The sequence below is a fragment of the Rattus norvegicus genome, chromosome 17 (assembly GCF_021556685.1).
Source record: "Rattus norvegicus strain SHRSP/BbbUtx chromosome 17, alternate assembly SHRSP_T2T, whole genome shotgun sequence".
NCBI lineage: Eukaryota > Metazoa > Chordata > Mammalia > Rodentia > Muridae > Rattus > Rattus norvegicus.
Window position 1 is genome coordinate 17,508,231 of NC_141550.1, and position 15,857 is coordinate 17,524,087.

At 45.4% G+C, this 15,857-nt stretch overlaps 1 protein-coding gene and 1 non-coding gene across 2 annotated transcripts in view; one reads left to right on the forward strand and one right to left on the reverse strand.

The window, feature by feature from the left end:
- Rnf144b (ring finger protein 144B) overlaps positions 1–15,788 on the reverse strand; it is a 150,007-nt gene extending 134,219 nt beyond the window's left edge. The window contains exons 1-2 of the mRNA XM_087591245.1: positions 15,299–15,788; positions 12,780–12,877 (exon numbers count right to left, since the gene is read on the reverse strand). The gene's annotated coding sequence lies outside the window, so the exon portion shown is untranslated. The remainder of the gene's footprint in view (positions 1–12,779; positions 12,878–15,298) is intronic.
- On the forward strand, positions 2,257–2,361 carry LOC120098010 (small nucleolar RNA U13). The gene has a single exon (XR_015642079.1). It is a non-coding gene; the product is annotated as a small nucleolar RNA U13 (small nucleolar RNA).
- Positions 15,789–15,857: the final 69 nt, after the last annotated feature.

The following is a 15,857-nucleotide window of genomic DNA, read 5'->3' on the forward strand; positions in this document are numbered from 1 at the left end:
AGCTAACTGTGTCTCATTTATATAGTGATTATCTTACTAGGTCAGAGGCCCAAAAGGATGCTAATGGGTGCCAGAGAGATGGCTCAACAGGTAAAGGTTACTGCCAAGTCTGACAGCCTGAGTGTGATTCCCCAACCCCGGGTTAGAAGGTACGATGATTTACATATGCTTGACCCAAGGAGTGGTGCTATGAGAAGGCGTGGCCTTGTTGGAGTAGGTGTGTCACTGTGGGGGTGGGCTTTAAGGCCCTCACCCTAGCTGCCTGGAAGTCAGTCTTTTCCTAGCAGCCTTCAGATGAAGATCTAGAACTCTCAGCTCCTCCTGCACCATGCCTGCCTGGCCACTGCCATGTTCCCGCCTTGATTATAATGGACTGAACCTCTGAACCTGTAAGCCAGCCCCAATGAAATGTTGTCCGTATAAGAGTTGCCTTGGTCATGGTGTCTGTTCACAGCAGTAAAACCCTAAGACAGAAATTGGTACTGGAGACTGGGGTGTTGCTGTGATAGGCCTGGCCATGCTTTTGTTTGGAGGAATGTAGATTTTGGGGGCTTTGGAAAGCAGCGGAATGCTTTAAGTGGGGCTTAGTGGGCCATCCTAGTAGGAATATGGAAGACTTTTTTGCTGTGAGTGATTTAAACTGTGCAGACCTGAGCTAAGAGGTTTCAGTGGAAAAGAATTTCAGTATGTGGCCTTAGAGACTGTTTTGTGATATTTTGGTGAAGAAGGTGGCTGTTTTTGCCATTGTCCAAAAAGTCTGCCTGAGGCTAAAGTGAAGAGATTTAGATGAATTGTTTTGAATTCATCTAAACAAGTTTCAAAACAGCCTGGTATACATTCTGTCATGTGGTTACTAAAGTTCACTCTTATGAAGATGATTTTAATGAAAAGGAGCAAGCTAAGAAATGAAAAATACAAACTATATAGTTCAAATTGTAAAGGGGTATCAGGAACTGAATCTTGGGTTGGGGATTTAGCTCAGTGGTAGAGCGCTTGCCTAGCAAGCACAAGGCTCTGGGTTCGGTCCCCAGCTCCGAAAAAAAGAAAAGAAAAAGAAAAAATAAAAGGAGCTGAATCTTATGTTCTAGGAGGTAACAAATCAAGGAAATGGGACTTTGAGGCACGATAGACAGAGCCATGCAGATCTCTGAGTTCAAAGTCAGCCTACAGAGCAAGTTCTAAGACTTAGGCAGTGAGGGAGTTGGAAAACAGAAAGCTAGTAATAGAATAAGGGCGGGGGGGGGCATGTTCCAGCCCCAGCAAGCAGCAGAACTCAGCAGTCTCAGGCATGTGACTCTGGCTTTAGAGTCAAGAATAGAAAGGATTATTGGGACAATTGATGGTTGTCAGCTAGAACTAAGAAATTAGCAGTGATTAAGAAGAGACCAGCATCACTGAGGTAAAATCTTCTGGGAAGTGTTTCCTGAGAGCACAAGGAAGCTGTGTTCTAGAGATAACCAAGGTTGTACCTCGTGCTGTGGCTGGACTTGGGTAGTGTATAAGAGTCACCCAGGTGGTACTGGTTTTGAAGATATGAAGATGTCATGAAGAGCAGCTGAGGCTTGGCACAGTGAGAGGCCATGGAAGGCCCTTGGTGAAGGTGCAGCCTCAGTTGTAGTCAACAGCCCAGGATTGAAGGGGTCAGGCAAAGGAGTTGAGGCTTGGCACAATGAAGGAGCCTATGAGAGGCTACTGGTAAAGCCTTGTTGCGACAGAAGACCCCAGTGTATTGGAGATGCCAGTACCATGGGATGATCACCAAGAACAGCAGCAGCAGTGGAGTGGATCAACCTGATCTCTGAGTGCTACAGAGGGCAGAGCTGGAGAGGTGACGGCAGCCCGTTGGAGGAGCCCAGAAGACCATACATGGACCCCAGACATTGGAACAAGAAGCTACGAAGCCGAAGTTGCCTTGGAGACCACAAGATGTTAGAGATGCCAGAGACCTGAGATACCTGCTGAGGAAAGCTGCTAACAGGGAGTGCAACCAAGCCCAGGAGAATGAAGCTTGTTGCTGCTGAATGCCAGACCTGCCAACAGCAGTTACAAGGATAAAAGGAGTAGGAGATCTGAAGAGCGCTTTGACATCGGACATGGAGACATGGAGTTTGGAGTTTGCCCAGCTGTTTTTCTGTCTTGCTCTGGTTCAGTTTATATATATATATATATATATATATATATATATATATATATATATATATATGTATATGTATATGTATGTATATATATGGTATTACAGTTAAGAGGCTACTTGAGATCCTTTTGGTTCATAAAGCGTGATGATTGGATGTTCATGCTGTGTGTGTGACATATGCCACCCACTAAACATTGTTACGACATGGGCACGTTACCCATCTGATGTGAAAAAAAAAAAGAGTCTACTTGAATCTCAGAAGAGAATTTGAGCTTTGGATTTTTAACATTGTTGAGACTATGGGGACTTCTGAAATTGAATTAAATATATTTTGCATTATGTTGTTTGGGTATAGCCTCCATAGACTCATATGTTTGAACAAACCTATGGGGACCCTCATCCTAGCTGCCTGGAAGCCGGGATTCTGCTAGCAGTCTTCAGATAAAGAGGTAGAACTCTTAGCTCTGCCTGCACCATGCCTGCCTGGATGCCCCCATGTTCTCAGTTTGATGATACTGGACTGAACATCTGAACCCATAAACCAGTCCCAATTAAATGCCCTTATAAGAGTTGCCTTGGTCATGGTGCCTACTCACAGCTGTGAAACCCTAATACAGAAGAAAAAAAAAATACTCCCCCAAGTTTTCCTTTGACTGCCATATACTGGGATCCCTGTGCACACTCCCCACACTAAAGAAGTAATGATATAATGATCTTTTAAAAAGTTGATTTGTGGGCTGGAGAGATGGCTCAGCAGTTAAGAGCACTGACTGCTCTTCTAGAGGTCCTGAGCTCAAATCCCAGCAACCACATGGTGGCTCACAACCATCTGTAACGAGATCAGATGCCCTCTTCTGGTGTGTCTGAAGACAGTGACAGTGTACTCATATACATTAAATAAATATTTTTAAAAGTTGACTTGTAACTGAACAGTGGAATGAATTAAAAATATTCAAGCGTCATCTTTTTTTTTTTTTTTTTTTGGTTCTTTTTTTCAGAACTGGGGACCGAACCCAGGGCCTTGCGCTTCCTAGGTAGGTGCTCTACCACTGAGCTAAATCCCCAGCCCCTCAAGCGTCATCTTGAGATTATATACGTATCTATATGGAATATGTATGTGTCTATGTATGGAATGTCTTAGGGGTATTTAGGATCCCCAGATAAACAAAGCCTGTGACTGCTTCGGTCTCTTTCATACAGTGGTGTAGTGTAGTATTTGCATGTAACCCACTCACCTCCCACCCTGCACTTGGGGGTTTTGCTGTTGTTTGTTTTGGAGACAGGCTCTAGCTGTATTAGAACTTCTGATCCTCTTGCCTCTGTCTCCCAGTGCCAAGATTACAGATGTGCATCACCAACCCCACACGTTGAATCATCTCCAGATGCCTTCTACTACCTGACCTGAGTTAGACAGCACTGAACACTGTTATCTAGGGAATGAGACAAAAGCAGGCACATGTTTAACGCAAAGGCCACCATCAGAGCTTAAGCACATTTTTGACCTTTTTCTTATTTGTGTGTGTATGTGTACGTGAGCATGCCATGCACAGCATGAGTGTGGAGACCAGAGGACAGGTTGTAGAAGTTACGTCTCTCACTCACTGTGTGAGCTCTGGGAGCCAAACTCAGGGCATCAGGTATAGGAGCCATTGCCTTGACCTGCTGAGCCGTCTCTCCAGCCCTTAACTACATTTTTTGGTTCATGGCTGGTTGAATCCCTGAATTTGAAACCTGTGGGTCTAGAACCCATGGGTGTGTAGAGACAACTGTGTGTGCACATATATGTAAACACACGCGTGTGGTTCCTATGTGGAAAGACTGTGAGAAAAGGTTATGTTTCATTCACCGAAAGGGATGGGGTCATACCATACTAGATGCCGAGGAGTCCTATAATCTGCTCTCTCCAAGTTGTAGACCCACGAAAGCCGGATAGACTCCAACGACCTGAGAGCCAGAGCTGATAATGGCAAGACTTCCAGGGATCGGAAGATCAGAGTTTCAGTTTATGGCAGGATCACAACCTTCCCTTGCCTTTTTTTTCTCTTCAGGCCCTCAGTGGGTTGGATGGTATCTGTCCATACACTGAGAACTCTCGGCTTTCCGATTAAAACGCTAATCTCTTTTTGAAGCACCTTCACCAGCACACCTAGAAGTAATGTTTAACTTTGTATGTGGGACCCCCATAGAGTATTAAGTATCATTGCTGTGTTTTGATCATCTTTTATTTTCATTACTCCCCCTGTGGTCGAAGACTTCTCTCAATGACAGAAAACATGCCTTACATTTCCTAACTTTACGTTACAGGCGCAGTAATCAAGGAGAATCAGTATGTCTCTTAGTTTCAGACCTCCAAAGAAGAAGTGTCCTAACTGAAATCAGTGTTGACATAAAGCTGTGCCTACAACCTTCTTTCTCTAACATACAGCAGAGTAGACTGGCATCGGAATAAAAGTGAAGGTACTGCTTTGGATAAACGCTCTCCCAAGTCCAACCAAGAGTTCTGTGTCTGATAACAGCCTTTGATGCTGTTAGAGCCTGGTGGTACTTTGAAAACTGGGACCCAGCAGAGAACAGAGTCACTTGGTGCCTGCTATAGAGGGGGTATTTGGAACCCAGCCTTTCTTCTTCCTGGCTGCTGTGAGAGGTGATTCTTCCTCTTCCTTGTGCCAATGGCCTGCTTCACCACAGGGCCAAAAACCATGGGCTAGGGCTGGAGAGATGGCTCAGCGGTTAAGAGCACTGACTGCGGGGTTGGGGATTTAGCTCAGTGGTAGAGCGCTTGCCTAGGAAGCGCAAGACCCTGGGTTCGGTCCCCAGCTCCGAAAAAAAGAAAAAGAAAAAGAAAAAGAAAAAAGCACTGACTGCTCTTCCAGAGGTCCTGAGTTCAAATCCCAGCAACCACATGGTGGCTCACAACCATCTGTAATGAGATCGGATGCCCTCTTCTGGTGTGTCTGAAAACAGCTACAGTGAACTTATATGTAATAAATAAATCTTAAAAAAAAAAAACCAACAAAAAACAAAAACCATGGGCTAAAACCTCTAAAACTGTGACCAAAATAAGCTTTTAAAACTGACTTAGTGGGGTTGGGGATTTAGCTCAGTGGTAGAGCGCTTGCCTAGCAAACGCAAGGCCCTGCGTTCGGTCCCCAGCTCTGAAAAAAAGAAAAAGAAAAAAAAAAAAAAACTGACTTAGTAAGCCCGAGGGGTGGTGCAGGCTTTTGATCCCAGCATTCAGGAAGCAGAAGCAGGTGGATCTCTGAGTTCCAGGCCAGCCTGGTCTACAGAGCGAGTTCCAAGATTGCTGGGGCTACAGAGAAAAGGCCTGTCTTGATAAAAATGAAAGAAAACAAAACCAAAAAAACTGATATGTCTCTGGTATTTGTTATCCTGTCAGAAAGCTGACCACCGCAGAGAGGTATTCCAGGAGGTTGAGGGGACCGGGCAGTTTGTCCCCAAAGGGTACTTGAAAGACAACTAACTCACTAGATGTTTGTTCTAGAGACAAAGATGTAAACAACTACACTATCATTTCACAAGGGATAATAAAAATATGAAGACACAGCGTGAGCACATTGCAGAAGGCAAGAAGGAAAGGAGTTTCAGCTGTAGAGGCCTCGGGGACACTTCATGGGCAAAGCAACGCTTGGGTCTTAATTATCTGTCTGAGCCAGATATATAGCTAGTCTGCGAGACTGACAAGATTATTACTTGTTTGGTGGGCTCGCTCTGGGGTAATTCAGAGAAAAAATAAGGCTTCAGGGAGAGAGATCATTAAGAAACTCTCAACAGTGTGGTTGAAATCTATGATCTGGCCTGGAAGAGAATAGAATGGGCAGAAGAGCTCTTTAGAGGCGTAGGATCCAGATGACCCAAGGAGTTGGAAGTGGGAAAGGCCAAGTCTGCCCAACATGGTGGATAATGACCAGAAAAAAGGCAGAGCTTTGCTAGAGAACAGGTCCCCCACCCACCCACCCAGGGTTGAACTTCAAATGCTGATGAGATGCAGGGGAGGGGGCAGCCAATAAGCAGGTGATGTTGCACTGTATGTTACTATGCCACCAGAACAGAGGAAGCTGTAAAGCTATAGAGTCCACTGATGTCAGAGGCACAGATAAGCTAATCCAAGAATTTCATGTGTGGGGAAAGAGCTAAGTGCCTATGGTGGACACCTGAATAACACTGAGTGGCCACGAGAGTAAGGACCACTAGCCAAGGAAAAGAACCAAGAGAAACCAATATTGTGTAGAAGAAAAAAAGATTATATATATATATATATATATATATATATATATATATATCAACTCTATAATATCTTGGGCTTGGTAGTACTGCCTATACATTAATGCAGCACTGGGGAAACTGAGGTAAGGACAGTCAGGGTTAAAGGCCAAGCCAGCCAGAAAAGGAAACTGCCACGAAATAGACTTGTTTTCCTACTTAAAAAGGAGGAGAGGAGAGGGGAGAAAAGAAAGGAGAGGAGGGGAAGGAAGGGAAGGGGAGGGGAGAGGAGAGGGTTGGAGAAACTAAGTCTATTCCAGAACTAAAAACAAGGGGTTTTGACTGGCTTTGGGGGTTTATTATGATTAAAAGGGCAATGCTGGTGATGGCTGTCAGTTCTCCACTGAGAGCATTTGCGTTCTGTACCAGGCACACCTGCTGTCTAGGCAGGCCCTGGGCAATGCAGGTTTAACAGCATTCTTGGTCTCATCTAGCTAGACAGCAACAGTGCCTCTCCCCAGGTCTGAGAGCCAGACTGTGCCCAGAGTCTCTCCTCTCTTCCCTTCTCTCCTTTCCTTGGTGATCACGAGGTGAGCAGTTCTGAACACATGCTCATGCTCTGACACATTGCCCAACCCCAGGCTTAAAAGCAGTAGGGAAGCTAGCCATGAACTTGGTACCTCTGAAACCTTGGGCTGAAATACACTCTTCTCTTCGCAAGCTTATTTTTCAAAATCAAATCGGGAGGCCCTAAGATCTAATTGTTCTGTTCTTTTCGTTACTTGAAAATATTTAGTTTTTCAAATGTTTTGGGACCAGTACTCGCTGAACTTCTCTAGTTCTCCTACAGAATAAATTAAAGCTAAAAATGCTTTATTTGTAAAAGAGATTCAGAATAATATAGGACTGTCTTATCGATAGACATTAGCTTAGTAAAAACATTTTGACAGTCCTGTGGCAAAACCTGACAAAAATCAACTATGAAAAAGAAAGCTTAGGGCTGGAGAGAGGTCAGTGGTTAAGGGCACTGGCTGCTCTTCCAAAGGACCCAGGTTCAATTCCCGGCAGCTCCATGGCAGCTCAACAACTGTAACTCCAGTTCCAGGGGATCTGACACTCTCACGCACACATTCAAACAGGTAGAACACCAAGGTACATAAAATAAAAACTAAATTTTTAAAAAACAACAAAAAGGGCGGCTTAATCTTGGCTCACAGTTCAAAGTTATATAGTCCATCATGGAGGTAAGGCAGCCATGGGGAAGGGTATGGTGCCAGCAGCTTAAGGAAGCTGGTTACATCGTGTCCACAATTTGAAAGTAAATAATGATGAGTACTGGTGTTTTTTTTTGTTTGTTTGTTTGTTTTTTGGGGTTTTTTTGGTTCTTTTTTTTGGAGCTGGGGACCGAACCCAGGGCCTTGCGCTTCCTAGGCAAGCGCTCTACCACTGAGCTAAATCCCCAACCCCAGTACTGGTGTTTTTTATGCTCCTTTTTATTCTGTCTGTGACCTCAACCCATGGAAAGGTGCCCTCTGTGTTAAGGTGAGTCTTTCCCACTTCAATTAACCTTTTCCGGAAAACTGCTCGGAGACTAGCCTAATCTAGATAATTCCTCACCGGCATGCCCAGAGGAGACCCTAGATTCTGTCAAGTTGACATTCAGTATTAACCATCACAGCTCCAGCCCTTGTCAACCTGACACCCCAGCATGTCACTTTAAAACCCTAACACCCCATCCCTTATCCCCACAGGCTCATGGACATCTCATAATGCAAAATGCATTGCGTCCTGCTTCAAGTTAACATTGAAAGGCCAACATCTCAGTGGCGTCAGAGACATAAGGCACCCTCTGAGCTGTGAGTGCCTATTTTAAAAGTTACATATTTCCAATGTGCAATAAATAGTACAGAGAATACATTCCCATCCCCAAAGGGGAAGAACGGTAAGAGCACCAGGAAAGAATGAACTGGAGTGAGACCAGAGGGCAAACATCAAGTCCTGAAACTTCCTAGCATCTGGGGCCCACGGTAGAATCATCTGGGCATACCCGGCCTTTCTCTTGGGCCAACCCCACTCTATAACTACAACTCTGCTCAGTGGCAAAGGCCTGGTGTCTCTAACACCCTGTGGTCCCCATTGCAAGTTTGGCTTCACCAAGTAGCCTGTCCTGGCCTTCTTGCCAGGACTCTAACCTTGCCACATATTGCCTGGCCTCAGGACATTCTGAAATTATGGTGCAAGATTCTCCAACTTGAATCTTTCACGTCTGCAAAACCAGTAGCAGGTGAACAACACTGCCAAGTTTTGCTGCCAAATAAGGACAGAGTCTGGTCTCCCTGTACCACAGTAGCAGGAGCCACGGTGTGCTTACTCGGGGTAAGAATTTCACCAGGCAGCTTTCCCGAACCAGCAAACACTAGCATTCAACTTGGAACCTTTGGTGGGTGAAGCCTAGCCCTTAGGACTCCCTTCCTATTGGTCCACTGTGAAGCTGATGGTTTTTCTTTAACAATTATAATTACGGTCTATTTTTAGGACAGGTCTTGGCTGTAACTTTAAACTTATCTGAGCTCTTGCTCTTGACTGCACATTTTAAAATGTCTTCAACTGTGGAGAGCTTTTGGTGCCGCTCATAGAAATTTTGGCAAGTACCCGTTGCTGGGCTCAAGGAAGTAGGCTCACATAAGAATATTCACATTTGGGCTAATGCAAGGATCAAGGTAAACACAGCCAAGGAATGTGTGGCTTCCCTTTTGTCTTGATAATCCTGTTAAGCCCCCAGACCCAGCGACTATGGGAACCTTATTGCTCTGATTACTACCTGGTGTGATCTCTTTGATCTTTACCTTGCTTGATCACTTTGCCTTTGATCTGAGAACTGACCATATTCTTTGTATGTACCTAGACTGATATAAAAGCAGACTGAGAATAAGTAAAGCTGCTTCAGCCTCACGCTGTAGGTAGTCATGGTATTGTTTTGTCTAATTCTCTTTTTTCAATCCTCACTCCCCCTCTCAGAGACCCTGTTGACTGACTGGGCTGGCTTGGCCATTCAGGCCCCTACCTGTTGCTCTTTTTCCACTGTAGACCTGGGGAAGAGTAGTGATACCCACACCATCAATTGGATGCCATCCTGCTGTGACATTTTCTCTGCCTAACACATCAATTCATTACCTTTAAATTCAGTTTCACTCAAGTTCTCAAGACATGGGCAGAATGAGGTCATACTTTTTGCCAGAATATAACCTGACTGGCTTTGCACAGCTTCTGGTAAGAACCCAGTTCCCTTAGAAACCTCACGACCCAGGCCTCACTTCTCTTGGATTCCTCCTTCCCCATCAGAATGATCCATTAAGTTCCGCTTTCAGCATTTGAGGGTTTTTCTAGTCCAAAGTTCCAAACTCTTTGGCGTTCCTCCCGTGACCAGTTCTAAATGACTATAAATGCATGGTAAGGTTCATCACAGCAACCGTCACACTTCTCAGTACCAACTGTCTGTATTAATTATGTGTCTCAGGGCTGTAACAAAACAATCTCAGGAAACAACTTAAGGAAAACAAACTTTATTTTGGTTCACAGTCCAAGGTACAATTTGTCAGGGTAGGGAAGTCATGGGCACAGCAACCTGAGGCATCACTGTATCCACAACTCAGAAATAGAGAATGATGGAGTCTAATGCTCAACCCACTTTCTTGATTATATTCAGTCGAAGAGCCCAGCCCATGGGCTGCTGCTGCCAACAGTTAAGATGGGTCTTGTCACCTGACTCAACAGTTAAGATGGGTCTTGTCACCTGATTCAACTCACCTACATAGTTGAATGTATGCCCAGAGGCTAACAACCTACCCAGAGGCATGGGGTTTGCCTTTTATATGATTCAACAGTCACACGCAGGAAACAGCTAATATGTTAGTTAAATGAACCCCAGCATGGTAGCACATACCTGTATTTCCAGTGGTTGGGAGGCAGAGGCTTGGGGATTTCAAGTTCTAGGCAAGTCTGGGATACACAGTGAGACCCTGTGTCAAAATAAACCAGATATGCTAATGACAGGCGTTATAAACGATAAACTGGTTCCTGCAGCAAAAGTTGAGTAGCGCTCGTACGCTATTTTCCAGCATTCTGGGTCTTACCACCATCTCCTTCTATCATCTAATGCTTACCTTGAGTAGTCTTCCCTGGCCATTGTCTGGAGCCACCACACTTATCGCCAACCAGTGGGATCCTACTGCATTCAGACAGTATAAAACCCTTATAATCTTGAATTACAAAGATGTCTATTTTGGCTAACTCTTTCTACCAAAATAGAGTAGGCTATCTTGTTTTTAGAAGAAACAAATGTGTCACTATATTTACATTTCTGCCCAGGTTTAAAAAAAGAGCTGGTCATCGGCTTGTTCAAACCATGTTAACCCACTGAGTTAATTTTGCTGAACAATCTTTAAATAGCATCCAGACAATAGGCTTGTGCCACTGTCTAAGAACTGAAATGGGGTACAGTGTAATTAAATATTCTGAAAATACCATGTCCCCAAGCCAGCACTGGGAGGATAGAAGTATGGATGTGGTCTCTGCCTACAAAGCGTGCAGTGTAGGATAGATGTGTGTGTGCAGAAGTTTGATAAGTGCATGAGAAGTGCGGATATGGGTACGGAATGGATATTGAGACTTATCAGAGGCAAACTGAAAATCTAAGAACAACTTAACGACTGCCCAGATAAAAGTAACAGAGATATTCAACTGCATCCTCTGGTCATCTCAGTTCTATCATGTGAGTTTGCAATTAGTGTTCTTTTTGATGGAGGAAGCAGCAACTCTCGCCACCTACATGCTTCCCTGACTAGACCTGTCGGCTGGGCGTAGTCTCCTGACTGACCACTAACCTGGCTTACAGAAGAGCAGCACTGCTCCTCCTTTACCTACCATCTGAACATAAAGGGCTCACGCTGAGATGGCCGACCTTTCAAAATCAAAGGAGGCCGCAGCAATGAATAAATTTCATGAATGGAAGCCCCAGAGAGCTGCCTGAATAGACCACAGTTCTACAGAGCAAAAATAAACCTTGACTGTCAGACAACTGAAATAGCTTGTTGTACCTTGAAGAGCATAGATAGCTTTCAGTCACGTCATTGAAAAGATATTCTAGATCCTCGTGGTAAGGGTTTATTTTGGCTTGCATTCATTCATTAGGCAAATATTACCTACTAAGGCAAGCAAGGCCTTTGTGCTGAGGAGAGTGATGAATAAGGCAAGGAAACCCTGCAGTATCCGGGAGCTACAGTTTAAAGGGAAGACAGAAGGTAAACTTTCTGCAGGTGCTGATAAAAAATGTCATGATGGAAAGCAAAGATCTCACTAACCCTGGGCTCTTAAGTTGTTCTCTGTCCTCACTTCCCTTCTTACTCGAGTCTAAAGTCCACTACTCACTGTCTGTGCACATCCTCAACACAGTCAACCTTTGCCCTTCTGCTTGTAGCTCCCTATTTGCTTAGGAAAATTCCAACCAGAGTTAAATGTGTTTTCCATCCCTCTCTCCCTCCCTTCCTGCCATCTTTGGACCTACTCCTAGGTAACCAGATATAAGAACAACAACAGACTGAAGTTACTGATTTCACAACCACTAATCTCGACGGGTCCTTGTAGTGGCCTGCAATGTTACCTGCTTAATCCTGTCATCTTCCAGTCACCTACAAAACTAGTTCAGTTTCCAATCTCCTCAACCCTCCAGCAACCTTCTCTTGAGCTCATTGTCAGCAACTTTAGTCTTAAAGTACAGAGATCAGAACTTCTAGAACTTCCCTTGTGTGTGCCACCCCGAATGTGAGCGCGTGCATAGCCTCTGAATTCCCTCATTCTGTTACTATGAATGTGTTGTCCAAATTTCATGTATTAGAACGATACATGAAAGACATGTATTAGAACGATTCGTGAAAACGTATTGCAGAAGGCTCTAAGAGAGATATGACCCTAGTGTACCTGCTTTCTCTGTCCCCACATGATGCCCTGTGCTGTAGTCACACAGTAGCACTTGCTGGCACCAAGCTTTTGGACTTTTCAGCCTCCAGAACCATAAACTAAATTAACCTTCTATTGCTTACCAATTAGCTAGTCTCAGGCATTTAACAGAGCACAGATTAAGGGATATGTAGAAGCTGTCTGTTCTCTTACTAAGGACACTTGTGTACTAGGTCACATGTCCTCTTATCTCCTGTGGCAGAGTTGAAGTGGTGACACTCAGGTCCTTCCCCAGCCTACTGCTGTGGTCAGTAGATGGCCTCCATCTGTCACCTCCTTCAGGATGTGTCAAAGTTGTTCTCATCCCCACCCACCCATCCACCCACTGAACTGACACCCTTCTTGGGGCAGCCTATATACAAGGACGGAGCAATTTGCAGGCCAGCACTCTAGGGACCTCCGTACTCACTCCACAACTCCAGGGTTGGCTGACGGTTTATGGGATGGGCTTCATTCTTCCTCTGTCCAATCTTGCTTCCTTTTCCTTCCTCTCACAGGTCTTGACCCCTTAAAAAAACATTTAGTGCTCCAAATTCTGTTTCTGCATCTGTTCACAGAGAGCCCAACCTGACAAGCCTGATGCAGTGGTTCCAGCTGTGGTCCTCCCTCCCTTTGCATCACTGATTTGTAGCCTCTGCCAAGTCACTCCTATCATAGTATAGCAGTATCTTCTTCCTTAAGACACAGGGCCCCTTTGAACTATGCTTCCTTATACTCAGTGTAAAGCCAGACTCCTGGAGAGGGGCTGAATTCACCTTTGATCCCCACTCCTAGACACCTTCACACCTACTACCTAACAGAGGCCAGCTCTTCCTGGTCAGAGAATATGGTTCTACCCAATGGTCAATCACACCTCACCCAACTGGTCACTCTCTCTTTGGAAGAAGTCACTTGGTTTCTGGTACACAGTTCTGATTCTCCTCCATCACTGGCTACTGTTGCTTTATAGCTTCGCAGCTGGCTTTCCTTCCTCTCTCAAACCCACAGACCTGTAGCATCCAGAGGTTCAGTCTTGAAACTGTCTCTCTTTGTTGCTTGAATTAATCTCTCAGCACTACCTTTGTTCATCCTGTGGGTGACGTCATCCAGTGTGTGTACGTGTGTGGGGGGAGGGCTTTATAGGACAACCACAGGTTGACAGCTGCTAAGTCTTTACTGTGAGTTACTCCTTGCTTCTTCCTTTGAACCCTAGACACTCACATCCAACTGCTTATGTTATGGTTTGTATATGCTTGGCCGAGGGAGTGACACTGTTAGAAGGTGTGGCCATGGAGTAGGTGTGTCCCTGGGTGTGGGCTTTAAGACCCTCATCCTAGCTGCCTGGAAGCCAGTCTTTCACTAGCAGTCTCCAGATGAAGATGTAGAACTCTCAGCTCTGCCTGCACCAGGCCTGCCTGGATGCTGACCTGCTCCCACCTTGATGATGATGGACTGAACCTCTGAACCTATGAACCTATAAACCAGCCTCAATTAAGTGTTGTCCTTTACAGGACTTGCTTTGGTCACGGTGTCTGTTCACAGCAGTAAAATCCCAACTAAGACAGGTTATTTTAATTTCCGCTTTGGTGATGACACATCTCAATCTTCTAACATCTCTAAAACAAAGTAAGTTCAGACCTCCCACAAGCTCCTCCCATCTCCTTCAACCTTCCTTCTCCCAATCCAACTGTCTGAACAAAACCAGTCTTCACTCTCATCCTCTTATCCCTTATTTCCCACATCCAGTAACTTAGATAACCCTTTAGAGCACACCCATACTCTTGTCTCTCATTGTAAGGGTTTTTTTTTTTTTCAAGTGTCATTTTATTAACAAAACTTCCTTTAATCATTGAGCTTTAATAAGAAAAGCTCCCTTGGCCCTCTGGCAGCCCTGTGGTGAGGGACAGAGGACTTAGTACTTATAAAGCAACAATTGAGAATGGTATCAAAACAGTGATGGCCTGGAGGGAGGAAAAACACTTGGTCAGAAATAAGTGATGGAGGGGGCTGGAGAGATGGCTCAGCGGTTAAGAGCACCCAACTGCTCTTCCAGAGGTCATGAGTTCAATTCCCAGCAACCACATGGTGGCTCACAACCATCTGTAAAGAGATCTGATGCCCTCTTCTGGTGTATCTGAAGACAGCTATAGTGTACTTATATATAATTAATAAATAAATCTTTAAAAAAAAAAGAAATAAGTGATGGAAAGGATCAAGTTCACTGAGGATTAATAAGAAGAAGCAACCCTGGCCATTGAAGTGTAAAGACCAGATAGTATGAATGACAGCCGTGTGCAGGAACCCGAGGTAAGGCTTGTGTGACTGAATGGCCAATCATATCAGGGAGCTATCAGACAGTCAGTAGCCGCATTATGTAGCATCTTACACATTTTCATACGGAAATTTGAGGGTTATTCCAAGTTATGATGCAGCCATCTGAGGTTTTAAGCAGAAGGTCAAACTAAATGAAATTGCTTTGGCTGGGATGTGACTAGTGGGAGGAGGCTTTGCTGCAATCCAAACTTAACAATGAGCAAAGAAAGGTGGGCAGAACCAGTAGACTGGGAAATGGCCTAAGATCTGAAAGCAGAAATAGCAGGACTTTGCTTCTTCTAAAAGGGACGCAGAAGAGGATAAAGTCTAACTTTTGTCCCGCAACTTGGGAGTCTATCATGGCAAATGAAACCAACCATATTTCCACCAAGTTGACTGGATTAAAAAACAAAACAAAACAAAACGAAAGGGTAGGGAAAGATCATTCGGGCAGCTAGTGTTCTCAGGGTAAGAGAGAGAGTACGTGAGGAGATATTGTTTTTAAACTGTGGACTCTAAAAGGATCACTGGGTTTGCCTAGAATTCTTGACAGGAGAGTGTGGATTGGACAAATATTCTATCTGCATTACAGGGGAGACCAAGGGGGAGGGAAAGGAAAAGAATGATTTGTCTTACATTCACCGGTTTGAAACCTATTTATGTCGCTGGTGGTGTGAGCCCTTAACGTGGTGGTGGGTCCTTGTCACGGTGCAGCGTACTGGCGACGCGAAACCTCACAAGTAGGTCACACTTGGGAGCCTTCATCTCGAACGAGCTCTAGGAGACGAACGTGGAGGCTCCCGGTCAACCCGGTCTGTAGGGTGATTACTGTAGGGTGAAGCCGTGCGGGGAAAAGACTTCTGCGAATCCCTCAACTTCGCCACCTCCAGCCGCTCCCCGGCTCCGCGGGCCCAGGACAGCCGGTCATTTTCTCCAGATCGGGAGGTTAGAAGCTCGCAGGCCCCCTAGCGTCCGACCGTTCAGCGCGGAGGCCCCGGCTCGCGCCCGCCACCCCGAGCACCCACCCGCCGGGCGTCGCGACCCGGTCCTGCCGCGGACCGCAGACCCCTCCCGCCCCCGACTCCTCCCGAGCAGCAAGAGGGAGACTACGACGCCCGCCTCCCGCGCCCTCCCGCCCTCCCTCCCGCGCGCGCCAACTCCCAGCGCAGCGCGCTGATTGGCCGGCGCATTCCCG